Source organism: Ovis canadensis, chromosome 4 (genome assembly GCF_042477335.2).
Source record: "Ovis canadensis isolate MfBH-ARS-UI-01 breed Bighorn chromosome 4, ARS-UI_OviCan_v2, whole genome shotgun sequence".
Classification (NCBI taxonomy): domain Eukaryota; kingdom Metazoa; phylum Chordata; class Mammalia; order Artiodactyla; family Bovidae; genus Ovis; species Ovis canadensis.
In genome coordinates this window covers 73,127,603-73,144,752 of record NC_091248.1, presented here as the reverse complement: position 1 = coordinate 73,144,752, position 17,150 = coordinate 73,127,603, and the positions used below count along the sequence as shown (strand labels likewise).

Below are 17,150 nucleotides of genomic sequence, written 5' to 3'. Positions count from 1 at the left end.
AGTCGTGTCTGACTCTTTGCGACACCATGGACTGTAGCCTACCAGGCTCCTCTGTCCATGGGATTTTCCAGGCAATAGTACTGGAGTGGATTGCCGTTTCCTTCTCCAGCGGGTCTCCCCGACCCAGGGATCGAACCCAAGTCTCCCGCATTGTAGACAGACGCTTTACCGTCTGAGCCACCAGGGAAGTCCCAAAAGAAAAGCAGGATGGAGGAGAGAGTGTTCACCTAGATTCAATCTCTGAGGAATACAAGATTACGGAAGAAAGTGTCCACTGAATTTCAAAGTAAGGGTAATTGATGATGTTGGAAAGAGCAATTCCAGTAGGAAGCAAGTCCATAAGTCTCATTGGAGTGGGCTGTAGAGCAAATACAATTCAGATGTTAAAATGAGTGAATTAGATCTTTATGTAAGCTTCCCAGGTGTCTCAGTAGTAAAGAATCCACCTGCCAAAGCAGGAGATGCAGGTCCAATCCCTGGTCTGGGAAGATCTCCTGCAGAAGGAAATGGCAACCCACTCCAGTATACTTGCCTGGGAAACTCCAAAGTCAGAGGAGCCTGGCAGGCTACAGTCCATGGGACTGATTGCAAAGAGTCTTAGTGACCGAACAACAACAACAAAGGTCTTCAAGTATCAACTTGGATAAAATTTGAAAAACTAATGCAGAGTGAAATTAAATGCTGATAAAGATATGTTAAGGTATCATTAATCTCAGCTTAATGATATTACATATCATTTATAAATGGTAAATGTTTAAAATCATGAATGGAAGGACGTACTCCAAATTCAGAATAGCAGTCATTTCTGGGGAGGAAGAGATGGGATATGAAAGAGGAATGGAATTTATTCAACTGTGTTTTATTCCTTAAAATAAAAAGGACTCTCATGTAAAAGTGATGTGAGTGATAATGGAGAACATAGCTTTCTGATAAACTGAGGTTCCCAGAGAGTAATTACCAAGTTTCCAAAACTAGTTAGTGAAGTCCGAATCCAGAGTCTTTCCTTTCAAGTGTAGTTTCTCTCTCTCTCTTATACACACACAACTTACTGGGTATCTCATGGTCCCTTCAAAGGTAAATTAAGGCCAATATTTTTTTTTAAATCTATTGCAGTATCTGATCAAATAACAGTTTTTGCTAAGAAGAGGGATTAAAATTAGTTTATATCTGTTTAATGCTTTAATATCATATTTCGTTCATGTCCATCATTCATTTGATCCTCACAAGTTATTATTAACTTTATTTACATATAATACATATTAATGATTCTCCAACACAGATCAATACAAATCCTTCAAAGAATACACAGCAGTTTCTAGTTAATTCAACACAAACCTGCCTTTATTGTTTTGCTGTAATCTGTTTCATTTTCCTTTATTATATAATGTGTTTACCTTTTTGGACTGTTTATGGAGTTCATTGCATATTCATGAGGTTTATATATTTTTGCTACTGGAAAGAGTCTGTATCTTAAAAGTATTAGTTCTTTATTCCTCATCCTTTCCATTTTATAAAATTGAAAAAAATTTTCCATAACTGCAATTTACACATTTTCTTCATGAGCTTGGATAGCTGACTTTAAAAGCCTTTAAAAGCCTTTGAAGTAGCACAGTCAGGTACTAAATGTCATGGTGTCACCTCCTCTCTACATCCTTCATTTAGGCTGAATCTGTCCTCTCAACCTATAACTTCTGTTATTCTTACTCACCACTCAGAGTGTGAGGCTGCATATGTGAAACATTTGCTTTATTTTAATGTCTCTAAAAAGCACCTGCCTAGCAGGAATATTACAAAGATTAGTAAAATAACACATATAAAAATATTAGAGCAATATCAGGCATACAGTAGTTACTCAGTAAATAGCAGCTATTAATTTATTACTATGGTTGCCCATTAATTTATTACTATTAGTAAATAGTAGCTATTTATTACTATTGTTGCCTTATAAATAGATTTAATAACTATTTACAAGACTCATTCTCTTATTTATAAGTATAGGCATATTTTATATTTTTTTTCGGTAATGATTTTCTGCATTTCCACATTTTCCAATTCTTCATGATTAATTCTCCTAATAATATCCTTTTCATGGTTTGACTTTTGCTTTAAAATATTCCACTTTCCTGTCATATTTTAATAACAGTAAGTGAAGTCTGAATTTGAGCCATCACTTCCTTATTTTCTGCCTTAATACTGAAAAAAAAATTACACTCTTACAAAATTCTGTATCAATCAGGCCATGCTCTCTTTCTTTTTGTTATATTCCACAATATATCCAAGATCCCAAACAGGATATAGGATATCCTGTAACATGAGCATTAAGTCAGAAGATGTACATGAAATGATTGGGATCATGGCTGGAACACAGCAACTGTTCATTAAATGTTAATGCTTTGCTATGGTATTGATCTATCCATGCAATGAGATGGCAGGAATCCTCAGTGCCTAGAACTATCAACACCTTCAAGTATTTGGGTGGGTATCTATAGGGCAGGACTTCCTTTGAGCTTCAAAATAACCAAAGGTATTTCCAGAGTAGGTGTGTGTGCATGCTAAGTCACTTCAGTTGTGTTCAACTCTGTGCAACCCTATGGACTGAAGCCCACCAGGCTCCTCTGTCCACGGAATTCTCCAGGAAAGAATACTGGAGTGATTTGCCATGCCCTCCTCCAAGTGATCTTCCTGACCCAGGGATCAAACCCATGTCTCTTACGTCTCCTGCACTGGCAGGCAGATTCTTTACAACTAGCGACATAGAGTAAGCAGGAGAGGCAAACGGCAGAAGGATGAACAAGAAAAGTAATTCTCAAAACACATGAAATGGCAGCTGCAGATTCACAGAACAGGTGGGAGAGGTATCTGGCCTGTTGGTGAAAGCCTAGACCACCAACATGATGATAAAGGGCTCTATCAGAAAAAATAATGCTGGGAGCTGCTGCCTTTTCCTCATCTCAGGATTTATTCTTCTTCAGATACCATAATAAAAATTCTGCTCAATTGTCACCTTCAGTATGATTTCCGATTCTTCCTATATTCAGTAGAGAACTGCATCTTCTCTATCGGTCTCTCATTTCTTTCCCCCAATCTTAGTAAAAGAAGCTCCAAAAAAAATCTGTACTCTCTTCCTGCAATACAGTGACTCCAATTTTTAATTTTTTTAATCACTATTAGGAAACATCACTAGCATGCCTTTGTTTGTTACACCAGGAATTTCATCTTTCTCCCACACGCTGTTGAAGACGGCAGTAAAGGTTTGTTCTGATTTGTGTAGAGATTTGTGGTGAAGACAAAAGTATACACCACAACCACCCTCCATCCTCTTGCCGCAGCTTTGTCTTCTGGCATCCTGGACCTGAAATATCTTTTCTTAAATTGAGTATGCCTTTACCCTTTGATTAATAGTGAGCTATCTCATTAAATCTGGAACTCTGTTTTATAACAAAAAGTAATATATTTTTTTGTTTGCAAAAGCTCCAGAAGGAACTGAACTTCCAAAGTTTCTTTTTCACTTTGCCATCCCAACCTAGCTGTTTTTCTTTCAAGTTTCACACCATTTTATTTTAGTTATATCACCTCTGATGTGAGTCTCTTGCTTTTACCTGTCCTAACATTCTCTTAGATCTCTAATCACACTGCCTCATCTCTACAGAAAGATTTGTATGGGTAGTTTATTTTTCTTTTCACATTTATTCCTGTTGCCTATGCATTTTGTTAATTATTTCTGTAACTGTAAATACCTATTTTACTAAATTAAAGTTTTTGACTCTACATCTTCTCTTGAGACTTTTCTTCAATTTTAATTTGTCTTGCCATTCTGAGCTTTTGAGAATTAAGCAAAGAAATATGTATTTGTGGTTCTTTCAGTTCTACCAGAAATTTGCTTATCTTACATATACCTATGCAAAATACACTTTTGAGAAAGTCATTTAACCTATTATCAGTGAGCAAAGTTAACTGCATTTCTTCCCCCTTCATAATCTCCATTTTGTAATATGTATATATATATATATATATATATATATATATATATATATATGTACAACTCTGTAGATCCACCTCCCTAATTTCTGATAATATGTATATTCAAGCACATGTCTTCTGGTTCAATGAAGTTAAGTGATTCTGACGCTAAGTGGATAGGATTGATACTTATGATAGTCTACTTCTCTTGCTGAATCATTTCCTATGTGACAGCCACTATGGGAAGAATGACCTCTTATTAAATGCTGTGGCATATATTATCCATGCTCATAAACAGATGGTTCTCCTCCTCTCCCTAACATACACAGCCCATTTGCACTTAGGCAGGGTTAGGAGACCAGCTGTGGATAATGGGCTGAAAGAAGCATTTATGAGTGGAAGCTCCATGCTCACTTCTGTTCCAGTCAGGGAGAAAGTCAAGATGCTGGAGCTTCCTTTACTTTAGGTAGCTCTGTGATTGCAAGGTGCAGAGCGCCTGCCAGCTCATAGTGCTCATGTAGCATGCACAGGAAGGAGACCTGAGTGGTATTATGCCATGGAGATTTGGTCATCAATTTCAAAGCAGTCCAACCTCACATATTCTACCACCACCCCACAGCGGTATTAAGTACTATACTTAATACTAGTTCATGGTAGAAAGTTAACTCTCTGGGCCTCAGTTTGCTCATTTGGAAAAAGGGATCTGCACGACATTATTGATAAGAGATAGTAAATATGATTAATAATACTGCATCCATAATGTCAGCTCTTTATTGATATTGGTGCCCTGTTACTATGACTACTATCATCATCATTATCATCATTATTCCCTAAGACAACATGTTCTTTTTGAAAAGAAAGCAGTCTCATGTCTTGGCCTAATAAGTGAATATAAAAACAATTTCTGGTAAGAAGGATCAATATTGTGAAAATGACTGTACTATCAAATGTAATCTGTGGATTCAATGTGACCCCTATCAAATTACCGACCGCATTTTTCACAGAACTAGAACAAAAACATTCACAATTCATATGGAAACACAAAAGACCTTGAATAGCCAAAGCAGTCTTGAGAAAAAGAATGGAACTGGAGGAATCAACCTTCCTGACTTCAGATTATTCTACAAAGCTACAGTTATCAAGACAGTATGGTACTTGCACAAAATCAGAATTATAGACCAATGGAACAAGATATAAAACTGAAAAATAGACTCATGCACCTATGAGAACCTTATTTTTGACAAAGGAGGGAAGAATATACAGTGGGGCAAAGACAGCCTCTTCAATAAGTGGTGCTGGGAAAACTGGACAGCTACATGTAAAAGAATGAAATTAGAACAATTCCTAACACCATACACATAGATAAACTCAAAATGGATTAAAGACCTAAATGTAAGGCCAGAAACTATAAAACTCTTAAGAGGAAAACACAGGAAGAACACTCGATGTCATAAATCAAAGCAAGATTTATGACCCACCTCTAAGATCCCCCTCCTAGCATAATGGAAATTAAAACAAAAGTAAACAAGCAGGACCTGATTAAACTTTAAAACTTTTGCACATCAAAGGAAACTACAAACAAGGTAAAAAGACAACCCTTAGAATGGGAGAAAATAATAGCAAATGAAACAAAAGAGAAAGGATTAATTTCTAAAATATGCAAGTATTTCATACAAGTCAATATCAGAAAAACAAACAACCCAGTCAAAAAGTGGGAAAAAGACCTAAACAGACATTTCTCCAAAGAAGACATACAGATGGCTAACAAACACATGAAAAGATGTTCAATATCACTATTAGAGAAATGCAAATCAAAACTACAATGAGATATCACCTCACACCAGTCAGAATGACCATCAAAAGGTCTACAAACAACAAATGCTGGAGAGGGTGTGGAGAAAAAGGAACCCTCTTGCACTGTCAGTGGGAATGTAAATTGACACAGCCACTATAGAAGACAGTATGGCGATTCTTTAAAAAATTAGGAATAAAACACCATATAACCCAGCAATCCCACTCCTAGGCATATACCTGAGGAAACCAAAACTGAAAAAGACACAAGTACCCCAGTGTTCATTGCATCACTTTTTAAATAGCTAGAACATGGAAGCAACCTAGATGTCCATCAACAGATGAATGAATAAAGAAGCTGTGGTATGTATACACAATGGAATATTACACAGCCATAAAAAGGAATGTATTTGAGTCAGTTCTAACAAGGTGGATGAACCTAGAGCCTATTATACAGAATGAAGTAAGTCAGAAAGAGAAAGATAAATATCATATACTGATGCATATATATGGAATCTAGAAAGATGGTACCAAAGAATTTATTTCAAGGGCAGCAATGGAGAAACAGACATAAAGAACAGACTTATGGACATGGGTGTTGGAGAAGACTCTTGAGAGTCCCTTGGACTGCAAGGAGATCCAGCCAGTCCATTCTGAAGGAGATCAGGCCTGGGATTTCTTTGGAAGGAATGATGCTAAAGCTGAAACTCCAGTACTTTGGCCACTTCATGCGAAGAGTTGACTCATTGGAAAAGACTCTGATGCTGGGAAGGATTTGGGGCAGGAGGAGAAGGGGATGACAGAGGATGAGATGGCTGGATGGCATCATGGACTCGATGAACATGAGTCTGAGTGAACTCCGGGAGATGGTGATGGACAGGGAGGCCTGGCGTGCTGCGATTCATGGGGTCGCAAAGAGTCGGACAGGACTGAGCAACTGAACTGAACTGAACTGAACTGATGGACATGGGGAGAGGGTAAGATATATGGAGACAGTAACATGGAAACTAACATTACCATATGTAAAATAGATAGCCAATGGGAATTTGCTGTATGTCTCAGGGAACTCATACAGGGGCTCTGTATCAACCTAGAGGAGTGGGATGGGGAGGGAGATGGGAGGGAGGTTCAAGAGGGAGGGGCCATATGTATACCTATGGCTGATTCATGTTTAGGTTTGACAGAAAACAACAAAATTCTGTAAAACAATTATCCTTCAATTAAAAATAGATTAATTTAAAAAAACTTCTTATAGAAATCCTTGTATCCTTGCCTTTTCTTACAAGCATACATATACACACATTCATATACTCTCTTAGAAAGGAAGAGAAAAGATACTGGAAATTAAAGTGTTTTGCTCAGTTGTGTCCAATTCTTTGCAAACCCATGGACTGTAGTCCACCAGGCTCCTTTGTCCATGGGCTTCTCCAGGCAAGAATACTGGAGTGGGTAGGTGTTCCCTTTTCCACGGGATCTTCCTGACCCAAGGATTGAACTGGGGTCTCCTGGATGGCAGGCAGATTCTTTACCATCTGAGTCACCAGGGAAGCCCCTTTACATTTTTAACACCAAATGTACATTTTCATACTCTACCATCATGCATGCTCATCCTGCTCCAGAGTAAAAATTGCTTCTTTGTTATTTAATATCCTTTCCCATCCCAATATTCTTTTTCTATTTGCATATTTAATCTTTAAATTAATTTCAGTTTTATTTTCCTACTTGCTTTTGTTTTTTTTGGTAATGTCTCAACATGAATCCTGTGATCCTCTATGCTGTTAACACCTAAACTAAAATACATCTCATTTCAGCTCTATAATGTTCTCTTGCCTCATTTTTATTTTACAAACTTGTATTTTTTTTTTTCAGTATCTTTCTTCCTCTATAGAATGAAAGCAAAAGGAGGACAGGGATCTTACTCTCTGCTGCATATTCTACACAGAGAATGGTTCCTGAACTATAGGGGTCTCTTGCATTGCAGGCAGATTCTTTACCATCTGAGCCACCAGGGAAGCCAAATTTACTTTGTAATCAAGAACATTTCTATTTTTTGCAAAATTTCCAGACATATGATAAAGGTTAATACTTTTTTGATAAGCTGAAAATTTCTCACTCTTTCTTTTGATATATAGGTACACTCATGGGTGCGAATATATATGTATATATGTATGTGTATGTAATCTATATGATCTCTATATTTTATATAATCATTTATTTATTGGTTATTATTTAGTCATAGTCTTCCATATTATTAATCTAGATCTTAAAAATTCTTAATGTTTCTTTTTTCAGTATCTTGTGACACTATCAACACTATTAAATTTATTGTGCAATTTCAAATCACTTTTACTGTATAAATTTAGCTACTGTATTTCCTCAGTTCAGTTGCTCAGTCGTGTCCGACTCTTTGCGACCCCATGGACTGCAGGACGCCAGGCTTTCCTGTCCATTACCAACTCCCGGAGCCTGCTCAAATTGATGTCCATCGAGCCGGTGATGTCACCTAACCATCTCATTCTCTGTTGTCCCCTTTTCCTCCTGCCTTCAATTTTCCCAGCATTAGGGTCTTTCCCAAGGAGTCAGTTCTTTGTATCAGGTTTTTTTGCCTTTTCATACTGTTCATGGGGTTCTCAAGGCAAGAATACTGAAGCAGTTTGCCATTTCCTTCTCCAGTGAACTACATCTTGTCAGAACTCTCCACCATGACCCGTCCATCTTGGGTGGCCCTACACAGCATGGCTCATAGTTTCATTGAGGAGTCTCCAGTGGAGACTCTGGCAGTGGCCTGCTACAGGGGGCACTAAGTACTCTATTTCCTAAAGCACACAAATATATGAGAAAAACGTCTAGTCAATAAATTGTTTCTTTTATCATTATGTAATGTTCCATTTATGCTGCTCAGTTGTTCAATGTTTTTGTCCTTAAAAATAAAACTTGAATGTAATTAATGATGTCACTTACTTTTTAAAGATTCGTATTTCTCTACTATCTGCTTACCTATCCTTTTATTTCTAACTTTATCACTTTGTTTTAATGTGTTCATCTTCCTTTAGTGAACATTTTCTATTTTCACAGTATATGAGTTTTAACAGAAAAATGTAGATTATTCACATTTTATATAACAATAGATTTTATTTCTTGATCTTATTTTATGTTTACTATTCATTTACTTTATTAGTTTTTTTTTTCTTCATTTTCCTTTTTCTAATATTCCCTAGTTTTATCAAATCATTACACAATCTCCTTTCCCTCCTGTTACTCTGGAAATATTCTTCCCAAGATGGTTACTTTCTTATTCTGAGGACTAATTAAGGAATACATGTCTCTCTACTCTTACATGAAAGAAAGATTAGAACTGTTTTCCCCACTCACAGCTTTGTTCCCAATTTACTTTTCCTACCCAACAAGATGAGGTTTGGGATATCAGTACTTCCTGCAACCCACTCCAACCCAATGTCTGTAAAGACCTTTGCTCGCTCTTCTTTCTTTTGCCTCTTCTCTCACCCCTGATTCTCTGTTTCACTGAGACAGTTTAGCACTTTTCACTGCAGACTCTTATTAGGTTTGCTTTGACAATATCTCCTCTACTTTCAGAATCTTTATTTAGCTTCTTAATGTTTCTTCCCCTCTTTATCTCCTATTCTCTTAAAGGCCACTGTTGTGATTCATTCATCATTCCAGTGGAATTCTTGCTCAATTTTCTTCAGATGGACTGTGTGGATCTTATATACTCTGAGTCTTTGCTTATCAACTAATATCTTTCTTTCCCCTTGACAGGTAAATTATATCTCATCCACATGGAGGATTCTTGAGTTGCAGTCCTTTTCTTTCACTAGTCAGCAGAAGTTATTACACTGTGCTTTTAGCTTCCAATATTAAAGATAAGAAGTTCAATGAAAGTTTGACTTTTTTTTTCCTTGTATGTTACTTTTTCCTTTCTGTTTGGAGCCTTGTAAGAATGTTCTCTTTATTTTATGAATCAGAAACCTCACTAGAATATATCTAAATAGGTCTTTTTATATCAGTCTGGCTTGGAACCTATTAAGTTCTTTCAATGAACAAACTAAAAATCATTCTTCAAACTAGGGAAAATTTCCTTTGTCATTTCTTTAATTATTATAATTCCTCTATGTATTCATTCTTCTCCTTCTAAATTTCTATCATCCAACACTCTCCCAAGTCTCTAATCTTTTCTTTCAATGTTTCAATGTCTTCGCATTTCCATTCTGAAACTTTAGTTATTTCATCTGTTTTATCTTCCAGGCCACTAAACTGGTTCTCAGTAGTGATCACCCTATTCTTCAAGATAATTTCTCAATGAAACACTATGGAATATTGAAAATTTATACATAAGTTGAAACAACAGTTTAATTACATGCTTCTCTTCCCACCTCCCACGTACTCATCACCTAGTTTCAACCATCACCCAGCATATGGCCAGTGTTGTTTCATGGAAACCCATGTGCACTATCCTCCTAACACAACTGGACTATTTTATAACAAATCCCAGACGTCATATCCTTTCATCCCTAAATATATAAGAATCTAAGGTCACCTTCTAATGTTTCCTTGTTTCTTGTTTTTGTTTTTTGGGGGGCCACACCCTGCAGCATGTGAATTTTTGTTCCCTAACCAGGGATCTAACCAGAGATTTAGTTGGTGATGGACAGGAAGGCCTGGTGTGCTGCGATTCATGGGGTTGGAAAGAGTCAGACATGACTGAGCGACTGAACTAAACTGAACTGAACTGAACCGTGGCCCCTATATTGGAAGCATGGAGTACTAACCACTGGATCACCAGAGAAATTCCTCATCTTACATGTCCAGTTATTTTTGGTTAAAGTTCTTACTGTCTCCATGATTACTATTTCAACAGGAGGCCTCTGTCCTGGGTGTTCTCTTTTGCATTTGTATACAAAAGTTTCTAGGCACCTGAGCTCAAGATGCTACAATGCTTTACATTGTAGGCATTGGGTGTAATCAGCATTCTTAAATGAAGGCTAAGACAACAAAAGTAACAAAGCTTCATTATCTACTTTCCTTCCTTTTTCCTTTTCTATCACCTCTCTGCTCCTGCAGACTGGCAATCCGACAGCTGGTAAAGCATCACTCTCTTACAGTGGCAAGAGAAAGACGCTTGTCAGACTCCACCTGCTTGCAGGCGCCGGTAGCTGTGCACGTGGATGAATTGTAATTCACAGTGGAGGAAGAGGGAGTACCGATGAGTCACCATCCCCACAGAACCACTCCCTCTTCACCTTCTACTCACAACACTTTTTTTTTTTCCTCAAACCATATGTCATTTTAAGGAATTTGAGTCTTACCAAATGCTTTGTACCTAAAAATTTGAACTTAAGCAAACATTACCAATACTGTAACAAGTCAACATCCTATATACCTTTCCTAAGCAGATTATCACCTCTTGTAGAAAAAAGGATAAAGTATAAAGGGAACGAAATTTAATGAAGTTGTTCTGACATCTGTTTCTAAGAAAACGTATAATGTCTAAACTGAAGTTTTTGTATTTTTGTATGGCTGATCACTAGTCTATGGGCCCCACAGGAAGACAACTTGGTTCAACACTAGAAAGACTTTAGTATTAGAAAACCATAGTATAATGAAATCAGGCAGTCTTCATACTTGCAAGTATTTTAAAGACCATAATAAATGTCGTATGGACACACGTGCATACACGTTCTAACTCCTCTTTCATACTAAAAGATCCATGTGATTTTCTGAAGGTGACTGATGCACATTTTCCAGGCCACCAACATGTGTTTTACAATGTACCCAAGAAAATATCACTTTTTCCCTGAACATGGACTTGTTCAATTTTGCTGTCTGTCATACTTTGTTAAAAATTTGTGATGAAATAGCATCAAAGGTATTCAAGTATACAAAAGAATCCATCAAAATTAGAACTAGCATAAACAATTATAATACATAGATGAGGTAAATCTATACTTTAAGAAAAAACATTCTGTAGAAATATTGTGCAGAGAAGGCAATGGCAACCCACTCCAGTACTCTTGCCTGGAAAATCCCATGGATGGAGGAGCTTGGTAGGCTGTAGTCCACGGGGTCGCTAAGAGTTGGACACGACTGAGCGACTTCACTTTGACTTTTCATTTTCATGCATTGGAGAAGGAAATGACAACCCACTCCAGTGTTCTTGCCTGGAGAATCCCAGGGACGGGGGAGCCTGGTGGGCTGCCATCTATGGGGTTGCACAAAGTCAGACATGACTGAAGCAACTTAGCAGCAGCAGCAGCAGAAGTATTGTGGGCATTTTTTATAAGTACAGAGCAAAAGTAGATGGATGACACTATCTACTTGCTAATATTTGAAACTGAGGTATCTAAGTGAGCACAGAAAAATCTGTGTCTACTCACTTAAATTGTTAAAATGCAACATCTTGGGGAATGTATAATAGAATTAGATTGACCTGTATACCAGAATCAGAATACAATGCATATGGGGAGGTACATCAAACTCTACATTATTTCTTTGGCTTTGCCGAAGAAATTAAGTCCATATTATTTTTAAGTAATGGAATTAACTGCATGTGAGACCATAACAAAATCAGAAAGAGAAGCAAGCAAGACACGTGTATTAAAGTGAACTGAAATGCACAGAAAGAATGATTTCCTGAGTTAGGAAGGCACAGCAGGTTCTTTTGGAAACAGAATGATGGATGGAGACAACTGTGTGTGTGATTGGCATCTAATATCAGTCATTATTTTGTCATATTTATTTCATCAGTGAGTGCAAAGTCTCATAATTTTGAGTGAAATTGACCAAAGTTATTCCCAGAGTTCTCTATCAAAACTCTTATACAATATACTTACTAAATTACAAGTCATGTCTTCAATACCTCTTCTACAATAGTCTGGTATCCATTTCAGTTACTTTCAGCAAACTAATCTTATGACTTTACAGTTGAATTCTGAAGATTTAAAAACTATATATGGCAGAATATGCATTTATTTTAAAAAGAAAATAATCTTACATCAAAAATATTTGTTATTTGCTTAATAGGTAAAAGGTAAATAAATATGGTTACTACTTTAATAAATAATCTTAAACACAGAATAGGCCACCATTTATGTTAAATACATTTTTAGAACTCTTCAATATAAATGAAATATTGTCATCAAAAGATATAGATCAATAACTGAAATACTCAAGCTTTGTTCTAGAACCAGAGATGGATAATATGTCCAAAAAGCATCTGAAATTCAGTTGAAAATTAAATAAATAAATAAATAAAACCTACTTGTCATTCCTGCATACTTTATGGAGCACAGTGTTATTTTATCCCATAATCTAGAGGATCTGGACTAGTATTTCAGACCATGGCCAATCTGAGAGATAGTTAATTTTTTCTCACCCGTCTGGGAAAGTCAGGTAGAGTGAAGCAAAGAATCCTTATGTCTCTCAGTTGCTGAACCAGTGCCTCCAACTGCCCAAAAAAGAGGGACATAAAGAACAAAAGATTATAGACATGATTTTTTTTTTCACTATGGCCTCGGGGGTCATGGTATGAGCCAACTGCGAAACTTAACAAAGATTCTCATTTGAAAACAAAAATTGCAGCAAAGGATATAAGCAGAAATGTTAAAATAACTTAAAGGATGCACGTGCACTCAGTCATGTGTCACTCTTTGCAACTCCAAGGACTGTAGCACACCAGACTCCTCTGTCCACGCAATTTTCTAGGCAAGAATACTGTAGTGGGTAGCCATTCCCTTCTCCAAGGGATCTTCCCAGACCAGGGACTGAACCTTGGTCTCCTGGGTTGGCAGGCAGAAGGGCAGAACAACACAAATTAAACATGCTTAAATTCATTTTAATTACATAAATTAAAAATTATAAAATATTGTTTTTTTTCTTTCAGATTAGCAAATATAAAAGACTGAAAATATACAGCACTAAATGGCAACTCACTCCAGTATTTTTGTCTGGGAAACCCCATGGACAGAGAAGCCTGGTGGGCTACAGCCTATGAAGTCACAAAGAGCTGGACACAACTGAGCGACTAACACTATGGAGAGCACAAAGATCCATCCCACATAGTGTCAGTAGGAAAAGGTGACTCTTATTCTGGAAATTCTACCACTATAAGACTGTATCTTCAGAAGACACACAGTAAGAGTTAAAGAAACATAAATGTTCACAGGAGCATTTTTTAATGTCAGAAGTTTGGAAACAATCTGAATTTCTGTTAGGAACTTAATTATCCTGAGTTATGTAAGCTCCATTGAAGAATGATCATGAATATCAATGTTCATTTGAGCCTCTGCATTTACTGCTCCCCATAAACCTGTGTGTGCCCCAATATATCCAAGGGCTCTCCACATTTCTCAGTGTCCTTTCAGTTAAGCCAAGGAACATGACTAATTATGGATAATGTTGTTGAGCATAAGTCATTGGTGGCATGTCCATATTAAAGCATTTATGAGCCAGTGTGTGAACACCCAACACCTCTGTCCCTGACCTAGAAACTATATATTCTAAACAGCATGCTTGCAAGATAATTGTTGTCTGAATTATTGAGTCACTATTTGGAAAATAGCTAGTGGACCCACAACAGACTTTGTGAGAATAGGAAACAAATTTTAAACTATTGTTAGGGAAATTGGGAATATATTAATTACCACCATAGATATTAGATTAATCTGACTAATAAAAACATTTATGGCAAAAAAAAGGGATACTGTTATTAAAAAAAAAAAAACACTGAAATTTATGACACTGGCTCATCAAGCTATCATTAGAGAGCAGGGAGGAGAAGGCAATGGCACCCCACTCCAGTACTCTTGCCTGGAAAATCCCATGGATGGAGGAGCCTGGTACGCTGCAGTCCATGGGGTCGCTAAGAGTCAGACAAGACTGAGAGACTTCACTTTCACTCTTCACTTTAATGCGTTGGAGAAGGAAATGGCAACCCACTCCAGTGTTCTTGCCTGGAGAATCCCAGGGACGGGGGAGCCTGGTGGGCTGCCGTCTATGGGGTCGCACAAAGTCAGACACAACTGAAGTGACTTAGCAGCAGCAGCAGAGAGCAGGAAAGTACAGATTCACGCTGTGCCGCAGCAAAACATTTGATAAGAGTGAAGACTTGATAACTGGAAAGAAGCTATATATCTAATGAACTTGTAGCTCTGGGCTGATGATTATGATGATTAAATAAACTTAATAGTGTGTGTTAATTGCTAATTGATTGTGTACGGCAAGCTATTACAAGAGAACAATGAGTTCTGACAGAATTAGCAAAGTCACAAGAAAAAAATAAAAGATAACTTGGGGTCTTGGAGACTTGGAAAAGCATTTCTAGACACCACGTATTTGGAAATAAAATTAAAGATGGTTTTGATTGATATGATGACCTGGGTTCCGCACTAAATTGGAAAGGAAGGTTGTGCCCCTGAAGCTCTGCCTTCATGTTTTTTTGTCAATTTGTAAGAATAGCGACAAATGGACAAATCATAGAGGTATCAGTAACATTCAAGAATGTGACTATTATACTCCTGAACCCTACTCAAAGGACCTGGTCAGAGATGTGACAATGGAGACACAGTGGAAAGTCTTAATCAGTGAATAACCATAAAACTAAACAGACATTTCAGTAGGAGCAAGGTGAAGAGCTCAAGGCGGTAGAAGGAGAATTTCCATATCAGAGTTACCCAGAAAAAGTCTGGAGAGTTAATGATTTTATGGTAGCCAGATACTAGAGAAAGCCACTGGATCATTCAGTGTGTTCCCAAGCAAAATTCTGTTATGTTCATTAACAGCAAAGTGCCGACAGAAATACTCTATTTTAAAAGTATAAACACTGTTTAATCTGAGTATAAGACCACTTCCTTCAAGAAAAAGTACCCTGTGAATATGACTCCTGTGAAAAGGGTATGAAATATAATTTAGAATAAATGTTTAAAAAGAAAAAAAAATTCTAGTGAGCTAACTGGAAAATCAACACTTGATTTCAAAAGTGAGAAAATATATATTGGAAAAAATCCATATATATATTATATATACACACATATACATACACATATATACATACATTGCTCTCCTCTGTGATTCTGGAGCTGGAACTCTACACACTGCTTTTATCATCTGTTGTCCTGTTAAGATTCTGGTAAATGGAGTACTCAAAGGAGTCATTATGAAGAAAGAAATTAAAAGAATCCTCTTCCTTCTATGAGCTTGCTGTTATTGGCAGCATTGTCTCAGCAATGTCTCACCTTGGCAATTGATGATGGTCTCTAGTATCTTTCAGAACCAGCTTCACTGCACCCTCTCAATGGTTACCAGAAGAACCAAACTGTACCCGTCCCCAGAAACTGAATTCCAGATCCATAAATTGCCTCCTCCAAGCTCCTGGTTAAGTGCTAACAGCAGCCAAGTCATGTCCCTTTTTAAGAGACTAAACTCTTCAACTTGTTGATCCTCATCTCTGCGCTTCCAGGTTTGATAATGCCAACCAACCTTTTCTCTAAATTGAGTCCTTCTAACTCATGGGTAGCAACAACTCCTGTAGTTCTTACCTATATGTTTCTTTAATTTTTTGCTGCTTAATGTTTCAATTGCTGCAACACCAGCTAACCAATTCCCTGTATTTAACTCTCTTTTGAGATACTTAGTATGGTTTCTATTATATTTTCTGAACTCTGAATGATACAATGCATGGTACTGAAAAGAGGTCCTAGGAAGCAAACCCTCAAAATAGATATTTTGGACAATTATTTTTCACCTTCGTTGTGAAAACAGAGCTGAGTCCCTTTTTAATACATAGGATGCTGGAAATCCATGATGTTCTATGGTATTCACAGCTAATCAAAAGATCATCTGTGACTGATTGAAAAGGTCAGTTAATACAAGTGCTTTGAGATACTAAGGGGTGCCACATGTTTCTGTCATGTAATTATTATTTAAAAACACTAGTGAGGAAGAGATAATTCTTCACTGCAAAATTTGCCAAAAGAAATGGCAAGCTTGGGATCTGAAAATCCTGAGTTCAAAGCAAAAGATGATTTATCAGGATACTAATGGACAAATGGCAGTATTTCCAGTGAGAAAATAAGTTGTAATTACTAAAATATGCCCAAGGATGAAATTGTGATGTGAATGTTTTGAACATGAATTGGGAGGGATTATTTATTTTACCAATACATAATTGATCATGGTGTCTTTAGAAGTGAAATAAATGGGCACCCCAATAAATATCATTTGCTACAATCTGAATGTTTGAGTCTCCCCAATATTCATATGCTTAAGCCCTAATCTCCAATGTGATGATATTAGGAGATAGGGGCTTTGGTGATTAGATCAAGAGGGTGGAAACCTCATGAATAACATTAATGTACTTATAAAGGAGGCCCAAATCTACAAACTGG

The 17,150-nt window shown here is 37.0% G+C and overlaps 1 long non-coding RNA gene across 1 annotated transcript in view; it reads left to right on the top strand.

Moving 5' to 3' along the window:
- LOC138438804 (uncharacterized) overlaps nt 1–15,701 on the top strand; it is a 141,170-nt gene extending 125,469 nt beyond the window's left edge. The window contains exon 3 of the long non-coding RNA XR_011256472.1: nt 13,649–15,701. This is a non-coding gene — a long non-coding RNA (uncharacterized lncRNA). The remainder of the gene's footprint in view (nt 1–13,648) is intronic.
- The last annotated feature ends 1,449 nt before the right edge of the window (nt 15,702–17,150 follow it).